General features: G+C 45.6%; 1 non-coding gene across 1 annotated transcript; it reads left to right on the forward strand.

Annotated features, from left to right (window-relative positions):
- The first annotated feature begins 11,474 nt into the window (after positions 1 to 11,474).
- LOC123840012 (U6 spliceosomal RNA) lies at positions 11,475 to 11,579 on the forward strand. Its single transcript, XR_006789843.1, has one exon. It is a non-coding gene; the product is annotated as a U6 spliceosomal RNA (small nuclear RNA).
- The last annotated feature ends 617 nt before the right edge of the window (positions 11,580 to 12,196 follow it).

Genomic DNA, 12,196 nt, shown 5'->3' on the forward strand with positions numbered 1-12,196 from the left:
CCTGAGACTTCAAACACTTTTTTGAAATGCAGCAATTGATTGATTTGTACTGGACCTGAGGGCTGTCATATATGTACTTGAGTTTCAAGTAATAGCATGCTTTGATCATTCTGTGATCGTACCTGTGTCTTCCTGGGGATTCTGCATACAGCCATGAGCATCTGATCGCTTCAGTAAGTCTTTTCTTGTAGTTATGCTTGAGACTTACAGATTGAAATCTATTTTTTAGTATAAATTTCACTTTGCATCTCCATTACATTACCCTGAGGATATTAAATGGATCTTTTAAACTTATGTCTGTTAGGCAGGTTAGCTATGACTTGACCTCAGGACAGTAAAGGTGTTCATTATAAAAAGGGAATGTTTTTTTGGGATGAGAACTGTTGTTCTTTTTTTTTTTTTTTTTTTTAAGATTTTATTTATTTATATGACAGAGAGAGACAGCAAGAACAGGAACACAAGCAGGGGGAGTGGGAGAGGGAGAAGCAGGCTTCCCGCTGAGCAGGGAGCCCGATGTGGGACTCGATCCCAGGACCCTGGGATCATGACCTGAGCCGAAGGCAGATGCTTAACGACTGAGCCACCCAGGCGCCCGAGAACTGTTGTTCTTAGTTCAGGATAAAACAAGGAAGTAAGTGATGGAGAAGGGTAAGATAGGGTGTGGCCCAACTCTTTTTGGGGTCATTTATGCCTGTCCTTTCATTGCTTTTCCCTAGTCAGAGATTCATCTAGTTACTTGCCTTTCCAGATTTTCAGTTTCACAGGAAATGGCGTGGAACCGTGGGAGTGAATTATAGAACCTGTGGAGAACATACATAAGTAGTATAGGAAGGTCACAATGGAACTCTGGCAAACACCTCCAGCTTGACTCTAAAAGAAGAGAGATGCCCCTGAAGAAATTTTATTTTTATTTATCTATTTTTAAAGATGTATTTGAGAGAGAGGGAGAGAGGATCCCAAGCAGACTCCCCGCTGAGCTTGGAGCCCAATGCGGGGCTCGATCCCACTACCATGAGATCCTGACCTGAGCTGAAATCAAGAGTCAGACACTCAACTGACTGAGCCACCCAGGCGCCCCATAATTCTTTTTGTTGTTGTTTTTTTTTTAATTTATTTTATTAAGTAGGCTCCATGCCCAATGTGGGGCTTGACCTCATCACCCTGAGATCAAGTCGTGTGCTCTACCAGCTGAGCCAGTCAGGTGCCCCTCACCCCTAGAGAAATTTTAGAATGGGCAGAGAAACAAGGAAAACCAAGAGAGATTGGGAACTCCTCCAGCACCTCCTATTGCTGCTGGAGAAGGCCCACGACTGCAGGGTGGTGCCACTATATGTCTCTTGTATCTGTTGTCTCTAAACCCAACCGGGTCCTCAGAGCTGTTGGGCCATCCCATCGTCTGCCCCGAGGTAGTGTGTGCTCACCGCCTACAGCTGGTCTAGTTTCACTGTTCTCTCAAAGCGGTATGCCTCATCCCTCACTCGGCGATGACTGGATTTCCTGCTTCGTAGTGAAAAGAACACTAGGTTTTCTCCACCTACGGAATCATCTGCTTCCAGCCTTACCTGCTTTGTTCCTTTCGAAGTGGAAAAGGTATCCCTTCTGTGTGAGTAATTTGTCAACTGTGCCATGTCGATCTGCGTCTCCTGTCCCCAGAGTTTTCTGCCTCTGTCGCTCCCCACTAACTGCTGCGTGTGATAAGAAATTGTGTACTTTAACTCTCCCTGAACCTGATGTCCAGAGCCACCACCTTTTTCCTCTTTTTTACAATCAAGCTCTAGCGTTGTCTACCCTTTCTGTCTCTACTTCCTTTCTCATGCCTAAATATGATCTGAGCCGAAATCAAGAGTCTGACGCTTACCTGACTGCCTCCCAGGCACCCCTATCTGCCTTCATCTTTATGTTATAGTTGGCACTGTTGAGCCCACTTATTTAAGTGTTATTTTAGTTTTCATGGTCCCAATCTCTAGATTCGCCTTGTGTTCCCCTGCCTCTTCTAAAATTTCTTCAGGGGCATCTCTTCCTTTAGAGTCTTAGTAGTAGGCATTTGCTAGGGTTCCATCATGACCTTTTTTTTTCCTTTCAAGATTTTATTTATTTGAGAGAGAGCTAGAGAGCTAGAGAGAGAGAGAGAGAGTGAGAGTGCAGTAGCAGGGAGGAGGGGGCGAGAGAGGGGGAGAAGTAGCCCCCCCCCCTGAGCAGGGAGCCTGATGCAGTACTCAATCCGAGGACCCTGGGATCATGACCTGAGCTGAAGGCAGATGTTTAACCAGCTGAGCCAACCCAGGTGCCCCTATGGTGACCTTCTTATTTTATTTCTATACATTCTCCATAGGTTCTGTGATTCACTCTCATGGTTCCACTTCTATTCATAATACCCAAATCTCTCTCCACTCATTCTGCCAACCTGTGTAGTCAGCAGCTGAGGTGGGCATCTCTACATGCTGTTTTCCAGCTCTACTCAGATAGTAAATGGCACCCACCAGTTGCCAAGTGTACTGTTTTGTAGGGCTGGCATAACAAAATACCACAGACTAGGGGCTTAAACAAAAGAAGTTTATTTCCTCACAGTTCTGGAGGCTGGAAGTCCAAGATCAAGGTGTTAGCAAACTTGATGTCTCCTGAGGCCTCTCTCCTGGGCTGGCAGATGGTCACCTCCCTGGGGCCTCACATGGCCTTTCCTCTGTGTGTGTGCATCCCTGGTGTCCGTCTCTTCCTACAAGGATTCCGGTCATACTGGATTAGGACCCCACTTTTATGAGTTCATTTAACCTTAATTACCTCTTTAAAGCCTGTCCCCAAGTATGGTCACATTAGGGTTAGGGCTTCAACACATTTTTGGGAGAACATAAATTTCCGCCTCTCCGTGCTTCCCTGCTGTGCGGCAACAGCCTCCCCTGCCAACAGTCCAGCCTCCCGATGCCTCCCTCGTGATCTTTCAAACTGCAGTGGCTTCCCCCCCCCAAAGTCCAGGTTTCTGTCTGGTCTTGAGAAGCCTGTCGTGCCGTGGACTCAGACCCTGTCACAGGTCCCTCCACTTCTCACCGCATATGCTCCAGTCTCCTGAGCTTCTGGGGTTCAGAAAGCGCCATGGCCATCTGCACCACTGGACCTCTTTACGTTCGTGCAGTTTGCTCCGTCCGGGTTTCTTGCCTCCCCTGCCCCTGTCCACCTGGCAAACGCTCATCCACGAAAGCTCGCATTGCCGGGGATAACCCCCAGCCGCACCATTTGGTACCCTACACCTTTTTCGGTGTTCCCACCTATTTCCTGCATTACAGTCCTTTATAATTTATTTGCCCCCCTACGAGACTGTGAGCTTCTTGAGAGCAGGGGCTGTGCTCCCTTCTCACGCCTCCATGGTGCTCCGTGGAAGGAAAGCCTTCCCCAGCCCGGAAGGCCACGGGACCCGGCAGAGGCGCAGCCTGGTGCGGGTGTGGGCGGATGGAGGCTGCTGCAGTTGCCTGGAGCTCCAGAAGGTGGAGCCACACTCCGCTGTTGTGGGGCGCTAGTGGACGTGGACTGGCATCCTGTCACTGCCAGCAACCGGTCAGCGGGATCTTGGCCCCCAGCGTGGAGGCCTGCGCCGGTCTAGGCTTGTCCAGGGGGAGCCGCTAGCACCCGAGCACTTACTGTGTGCTGGGTTAAGCACTTCTAATGGGTGGCTCATTGGATCCTCACAAGAGCTGTAAGGTAAGTACTATTGTAACTGGTTTTACTACTGGGGAAACAGCTCTGAGTTACTATGTGCCAGAGCTGGGATTTATATCCAGATCTGACTCCGGCTACATCTGAAATTAAGGCATGGCTGTACCTCTGGGAGGCTGGGGGTGGCCAGGTTCAGGCTCCAGGACTGAGAATGCAGAGACAGCAAAGAGGTTCTTGCTCTCCCAGGCTGTTCATATTATTCTATAATTTGTTCTTTTCCCTTAATAGATGGTGAACATCTTTCCATATTGTAGTGGTTTTAAAGTATGTCTACAAATTCTTTGATACTCCTCCCACAAAAGGTAGAGCCTGATCCCCCCACCCCTTGAATATTGAATAGAATGTGGCAGGAGTGATGCTGAATGACAGGCTAGATTAGGAAGGTGATACTCAGCATATGAAAATCCAAGCTCTTTCTTGGGATGCATGCCTTGGAATCCCTTGGCTTTGCTGAGAGATCTCATGCTGGAGAGATCACCTGGAGGGGCAGGGGCAGGAGGGGGGAGGGAAGAAGGGAGAGACAGATGCCCAAAGAGTCTTCACAGTACAGTGCTACCTGAGAATGAGCAAGCCTTAAGGTAATTCCAGTGCCCAGCTTTGAGGCTGGTACCAAATGGTGCAGAGACAAGCTCTCCTTGCCAAACCCTCACAGACTGCAGACCGGTGAGCAAAATACAGGTCAGCTCTTCCTTGACTTATGATGAGGTTGTGTCCTGATAAACCCATTGTAAGTTGAAAATATAAATTGAAATGCATTTAAAACACCTATCAAACACCATAGCTTAGCCTAGCCCACCTTAAACATGCTGAGAACACTCACACTAGCCTACAGTGGGGCAAAATCATCTGACGCAAAGCCCATTTTATAATAAAGTGTTGACTATGTCATGTAATTCATTAATACCGAAAGTGACAAACAATGGTTGCGTGTATCCGTTGTTGACCCCCCTGATCATGTGGCTGGCGGGGAGCTGCAGCATCACGAGAGGATCGTACTGCACCTGGCGAGCCTGGGAAAAGATCCAAATTCCAAATTTGAAGTACAGTTTCCACCAAATGTGTCTTGTTTTTGCACCATGGTAAAGTCAAAAAATCTTAAGTTGGAACTATCATGTTGGTTACTGCCTGTAACTGCTGCTAATATTTAAGCTTCAGGCTGGGGATAGCTTGTTACTCAGCATTAGCTAACTGAAATAGATGTCAGCAAGGACAGTGGTGTGCCCTAGTTTGAATTCCATGATGTAGGTGTATCAATTTGTACAGTCATTGGACAACTGAACTCCCAGTATTTTATTTATGTGAAAAAATATTCTTATTCATATGGAGGTTTACAGATCTCTAACACAGATATCAGTCCTTTGTCTTCGACAGTTGTCACCTTCATCTAGCATTTTGGGATGGTGGGGTGTTGTCTCATCCACCTGGATCAGTCCCTCCATGCTGTAGCTGTATTGTTGGTCTACAGTGTGTCAGGCATGTTCTAAGCGTCATGAAGGAACCAGATGATACCTCTGACTTCATGGAGCTTTTGTTCTTGTGGGGAGATAGACAATAAAGGTGTGAAATGGGTAAAATCCGGCCCCATTGCTGTGAGTGTGGAAAGAAAGGAGGGGAAAGGTTTCAAGCAATGAAGACAGCCTCTTGGAGGTCAGCTTCCAAGGAACCATAGGCTTCATTCTAATTTTTTTTTCTTTTAGTTTTAAATTTTGAAATGGCTTCCTGTTTGACTTCTGGGAGAAGAATGAAGGCATTTTGCCTGAGAACATGGCAGTTTGAAGATTGGCTTCTGGTTATAATTTCTTCGCTCAGTTGTCTGTGTCTGATAACTTCTTTAGGAGAAATCCCTAGAGGTGGAACGTTTGAGATTCAGAGTAGTTGGAATTTTAAAAAAGATTTTTATGTATTTATTTGAGAGAGAGCACATGCACAAGTTGGGGGAAGGCAGAGGGAGAGGGAGAAACAGACTCCCGCTGAGCATGGAGCCTGACATGGGGCTTGATCCCAGGACCCTAAGATCAGGACCTGAGCTGAAGGCAGACGCTTCTTAACCAACTGAGCCACCCAGATACCCCAGAGTAGTTGGAATTTTAAGGTCATTTCTGCATAGACCCAAGCTCCCACTGAAGGGTCTGCTGACTTACACTCCTCCCAGTGATGCAAGCCAGGGCTTCACCACAGGGTGCCTGGATGTCCGAGCCCTAGTGGGTTCCAGAGGGTGCTCTGGCTGGGTTTGAGCACTTTCTGTGTTTGCCTCGTTTTGTGACAAGCCCTGGACTGCATTAGACGTTGCCATTGTTTTCCATTAGAGCCAATCTGATTCAGGGGGAATAGTATCTCTTTGATGTTGTGGTTTGCATTTCTTTAATTATCAGTGAGGGTTAATACTTTTCATATGCTGATTATCCAATTGCGTTTCTTCTTTTGTGACTTTTCTTATTCTTGTCCCTGACTCATTGCACTGCTGGGACCATTGCTTTTTTTCGATTTTTAAGTACTACCTAGAAGTTACCAGCAGAGGGCAGCAGTGCACCAGGGTGCTGAGGAAATGGTGTTGGACCCTGAAGCTCAACAGTGTTATTTTGAACAAAGGCAAAGCCTGGGTCCTGGGATGTTGACATCAATGGACTTGCGGGGAACTTAGAACAGTCAAGATGGTTAATTTCCTATACAAATCGAGTTATTCATCTGAAATGGGTGGGTTTGGAACAAGAAGATGACTTTTGAAAGGCCAAGACTGTATGTCCCAGAGTGGTAAATGAATTCTGTCTGGTAGGAGACACCCAGGAGCTCTTAGACAAGGGCTGTCATTGTGGCACTGTGAGTCCCAGGTTGCTGCCAGAGTAAGGGTGTGCGTGTGTGTGCGTGTGTGTGTGTGCGCACGCACATATGCATGCACATGCCCTCCCCATCCTCCAGAAATATAGAACACAATTGCATGTATGCTAGCCTCTCTCTGTGAGCTGTCTTGTTCTGTCCTCAATCTCACTGAGAAATTGAAGCAGCTTAATAGGGAGGGCCTGGTGATGCTGCTGAAATGTGGAATTGTGAAGGGCAGGGGACCCGTGAATGCTGCCCCAGCCTCCTAGCCCCTAGGAGCTAGATGAGCATCAGGGCGATAGGAAGCCCTGAAATCATATGCAGACCTATCAAGCACTTACATATCTTCTTTAAAAAACATTTAGGGTGCCTGGGTGGCTCAGTTGGTTAAGCGACTGCCTTCGGCTCAGGTCATGATCCTGGAGTCCCGGGATCGAGTCCCGCATCGGGCTCTCTGCTCGGCGGGGAGTCTGCTTCTCCCTCTGACCCTCCTCCCTCTCATGCTCTCTGTCTCTCATTGTCTCTCTCGCAAATAAATAAAATCTTAAAAAAAAAATTAAAAAAAATAAAAATAAAAATAAAAAACATTTAATTTGGGGGCACCTGGGTGGCTCAGTCTGCCTTCGGCTCAGGTCATGGTCCTGGGGTCCTGGGATTGAGCTCTGCATCGGGCTCCCTGCTCTGCGGGAAGCCTGCTTCTCCCTCTCCCGCTCCCCCCTGCTTGTGTTCCCTCTCTCGCTGTGTCTCTGTCAAATAAATAAAATCTTTAAAAAATAAATAAATAGGGCGCCTGGGTGGCTCAGTTGGTTAAGCGACTGCCTTCAGCTCAGGTCATGATCCCAGGGTCCTGGGATCGAGTCCCATGTCGGGCTCCCGGCTCAGCGGGGAGCCTGCTTCTCCCTCTGACCCTCTCCTCTCTCATGCTGTTTCTCTCTCGCTCGCTCTCTAATAAATAAATAAATAAAATCTTAAAAAAATAAAAAATAAATAAATAACATTTAATTTTGAGATAATTTTAGATTCCACTATAGAAGTAGTTGCAAAAATAGTAGCGACCCTGTGTACCTTTCACCCAGTTCCACCAGTGCTAACATCTCTCTTAACTTTAGTATAATATCTAAACCAGGAATTGACATTGGTACAATCCAGGCCTTATTCAGGTGCCATGACCTTTACATGCATTTGTGTGTGCGCATGACATTGCTGAGCTGCGTGAGCGGTCCTAGGCCATCATCTTTTGGAATTCTTGTTGTGCGCAAAAAGTATACCCATATTTGTTTAAGTCATTGTTAGTAGCATTTTGTTACTTGCAGCTATAATATTCCTAATATACCTCCAGTTGCAAGTGTGGGAAACCTGTTGCAAACTTGCTCAATTTAAAGAAAAGAAAAAAAAAGGAAGGGGGGAATATTGGTTCATGTAATAAAATCCAGAGGAATGACTAAACTGGCCTCCAGAGGCTCAGAATGTCGTCAGAAAACTTGCTCCATGGGGCGCCTGGGTGGCTCAGTTGGTTAAGCACCTGACTCTTGGTTTCGGCTCAGGTCATGATCTCTTGGTGTTGGGCTCCATGCTCAGCGGGGAGTCTGCTTGAGATTCTTTCCCCCTCCGTCTTCCCCCTCCCTGCTCCTCCCCCTGCTTGTGCACACGTGCACGTGCTCTCTCTCAAATAAAATCTTTAAAAAAAAAGAAAGAAAAAGAAAGAAAGGAACTTGTTCCATTTCTCTGCAATGTCCATGGCTCTGCACACTTTTGAGTTCTGGCTTTATTCTCAGGGCACCTTCCCTCAAGATCAAGAGAAGCTGTAGCAGTCCTACACCTTGGATCCTCACTGCAGGTCGCACGGAAGTGAGGGACTCCGGGGCTTTCATCACTCCCTACAGCAGTTGTAAGGCTCATTCTAATTGGACCAGCCTGGGTCAGGTGCCCCTCTCTCAACCAATCACGGGCCAAGGGAATGACATTCAGTGATTGGCCTGTGCCTGGACTCCTAACCCCTCCTTGAACACCTGGAGATAGGGATATTTTATTGGTTTAATCTAAGCTTAAACTGGAGATGAGGTGATCCTACCCTGACCACATGGGAGAAGGGAGGTGTCTGAAAAGAAATTTGAGGTGCTACTAAGAGTGGGAGGGGACATAGAGGCTGGACAGCAAACTGCCCGGGTCTACTACCTCCAGCGTAGGGTGTCCCTCTCTGGTCCAATCAGCTATGACTGGGAGGACAGAATCATATAGTACAGGCATGTCTACCCGGATGGGGGTGCAGTTCTGACATAAAGGAGTTGACAGCTGGACCACAATAGTGGTTCCTGCCTCCGAGACACTGTTCTGCAGGTCTCCATGTGCCTCAGGCCTTTAAGCTGGTTGTGACATCTCTAGGCATCCCCACTGGCCAGGGGCCCGGCGGGCCACCTAAGAGATGCTATGGTTGAGACAGGGTCTTGCGTTTCAGCTGCATATGCTAGGCAGTGCTTAGGATGTATTTAGATAGGAAATCCCACCTCCACGCGCCACCCCATCCACACTGCGTTCACTGGCTGCCCATTGTGTCCTCAGGCTGTCCAGTACAGACCTCACTTTCCTGCTGTACTCTTCCCTACCCCCACCATGAAGTCCACCCAGTCCAAATGGGCACAGAGGTCTTCAGAGAGAGACTTTCCTGTGGCAAGGTGGCTTCTATTCTCTCTCAATAGCCAGGCTTTTGGAAAAGCTCAAGATTTCCTGAAGTGTGCTATTTGTACCATGGTGTTAAGTGACATGTGCATCAATTTTTTTAACATTCCTTTTTATTTATTATTTTTTTAAAGATTTATTTATTTGGGAGAGAGAGCAGGAGGGAGGGGCAGAGGGAGAGGGAGAGAGAGTCTTAAGCAGACTCTGTGCTCAGTGCGAGCCTGTTGCTTTATTCCATCTCATGATCCTGAGATCACGACCCCAGCCAAAACCAAGCCAGGTCGCTTAACTGCACCACCCAGGCACCCCAACATTCCTTTTTAAATCTTTTTACTTAAAAAATCTTTTTACTTAAAACTCTTTTGAAATAGAGATATAGAAATATGCAAAACAAAGGTAGAGCTTAATGAAGTATTATAAGGCAAGCACCCTAAATGCTCTTGTAACACAAGAGGTGGAACGTCGCAGCCACCCCAGCAGCTCCTCCACGTTCCTGGGCCTAATCACAGTCATGTCCCCCCCGACCCCCGCCGCCAAGAGTAACCACTGCCTGGTTTTTATAGTAACCACTTCCTTGTGTTTCTTTAGAGTTTCAGCATCCAAGTGTGCATCTCTAGAAACTATGGTTCAGTCTTGCCCACTTTTTTTTTTTTTTTTAAGATTTATTTATTTGAGAGAGCAAGCGAGCGCATGAGCACATGGGAGAGGCAGGGGGAGAGGGAGACAGAATCTCAAGCAGAGTCCTCGCTGAGTGTGGAGCCTGACACAGGGCTTGATCTCATGACCCTAAGCCAAACCAAGACTTGGATGTTTAACTGACTGTGCCAACCAGGCACCCCAGTCTTGCCCACTTTTAAAAATACATCTTTACCTCTCTTTAATCTTCAGAATCTCCTCTTATCCCTCTCCTTTCCTTTCATTTTATCTGTTGAAGAATCCAAGCCCTTGGACTGTAGCATTTCCCACTGTCTGGGGTTTGTTTGCTGCCCACTCCTGGGACAGTTCCATATGCTCTGCTGCCCTTTGTATTTGCTGCTCATTGTCCACTGGATCTAGAAGCTTGATGAGACTCGGTATCTGTCTTTTTGGCAAGACTCTAGGTGGTGATGTGTTCCTTCATCAGGGGCCACATAATGTCAGGCTGCCACTCCCTTTGTGGTGTTTCTAGCTACGGATGCTCAGTTCCTAGATTCATTAATTCACTGGGGATCCAAGATGGTGACATATATTGTTTTCATTGTGCTATGATTCACATTTTATTGCTTATTAATTTTGTGATTCCACACAATTTATAAGTAAATAGGCTTTGAGAAAATGTCTTGAGAGTGTTAAACAGATGATGGCATTGTTGATGAGACTGTTCAGTGTTCCACATGAGGTAATGAAAAGAACCACAGCTGCCACCACTACCAAATGATGATATTTTAATTCCATCATTTCTTTTTCATTTATTTGCTGGATTTCTTTATAAACAGATGCTTCCTCTCATCTACCATGAGGTTACCCAGTGGTATAGCTCATGTAGAAGAGGCAGGATAAATGCTTCCTTTATTCCCTATATTTATCAGTTTGCAGAATAATAAGCTCCTTCCTTATTATCCTCTGCAGGTGACCAAGTTCATTTTTTCAGTATCATCATGAACTCACAGATTTAAATAAATTTGATGAGTTTCAATTTGTTGCAATTATTACAATGTTCAAAGCTCAAATTGCCCTATCTTTGGTCAGTGGGAACCCCTGTGGGTTGGCTTCTGGGTTCTTTTGACATTACCCTAGTCTACATATAGCCTATCCATGATGGCTTGCATGCCTCCATTTATGTCAGGATGGTCCAGACGCCTTTTGTACATTTTCTCCTCCTGCTGTCAGTCATTTCTCCGTACAGCCCTGACTTTTAGTGGGAAATGGCCTTTTGTGACCACAATGTGGACTCCAGGGATGCTCACTGCTATGAATTGGTCCTTGTTTCCAGGCGTTTTGAATGGACAGAGCTCTTAGGTGTAGATAGAATGATAGATTAAATACCTCACAAGTTCATACTGTTTTTCCAATTATATTTCAGGACTATGGATTTTTTATTTAATCTTTTAAAAAATTACAGCTGTCTCTTCTTTCTTCCACACTGAGCATCCTGATTTTAGGACACAGGGGATGATAGTTAAAATAGCTCATAATTACTCATTTGTTTTAGGCAACATTACACACACAGCAGGGAATATCAGTACTAATGCTGCTACCAGCAGAATGATAACTGAGAAGAGTTTAAAAGTTCTTGTGCTCGCTCCAGCAGGGCACAGAATAAAACTGGAATGATACTGAGGAGATTAGCATGGCCTCTACACAAGGATGACACACAAATTCATGAAGTGTTCCATATTAAAAAAAAAAAAAGTTTGTACCCCAATGTTTATAGCTGTTCTGTAGCTACATCAATAGAGCTTATACTCTTCATATACCATATTCTCTGCCTTTTAAGCCTCATATAGTTTTGGTTCTACCAGTAACTATGTATTTAATGCTGTCTGCTAGTTCTTATGCTGATGTAGCTAGTAATTTTGGCAGTCTGAGTCTTGTTCTCTAGTAAATTCTTCAGGAAGTGCTCATGGGAACAGTATTCCCTGAGTTCTTGTACACTGATAACAGTGTGTACCTTTTACACTTGAAAGTCAGTTTTCTTGAATATAAATTCCTTGGCTCACACTTCTGCCTTAGATAGCTCACACCATTTTTTTTTTGGATACAAAGAAGTGCTGTTGAAAAATCTGATGATAATCTAATTTTCTTTCCCTTGTAAGTCATTTGTTCTTCTTCACTTCGATTATTAAAGGATTCCCCCTCCCTTAATATCCAGTCAATTTACTAAAATATGTCTTGGTGTTGCTCATTCTGAGTCAGTTTTCTCAAGCATATTGTATTCTTTTTTAACATACATGCACCAGTTACTCATCTATTGATTCTTGGCTTCCAAAACCATCTTCACTGTCTGCTCTGCAATAAT

This window comes from Mirounga angustirostris, unplaced genomic scaffold (genome assembly GCF_029215605.1).
Source record: "Mirounga angustirostris isolate CCGP_5_RB_7025 unplaced genomic scaffold, mMirAng1.0.hap1 SCAF_3, whole genome shotgun sequence".
Classification (NCBI taxonomy): domain Eukaryota; kingdom Metazoa; phylum Chordata; class Mammalia; order Carnivora; family Phocidae; genus Mirounga; species Mirounga angustirostris.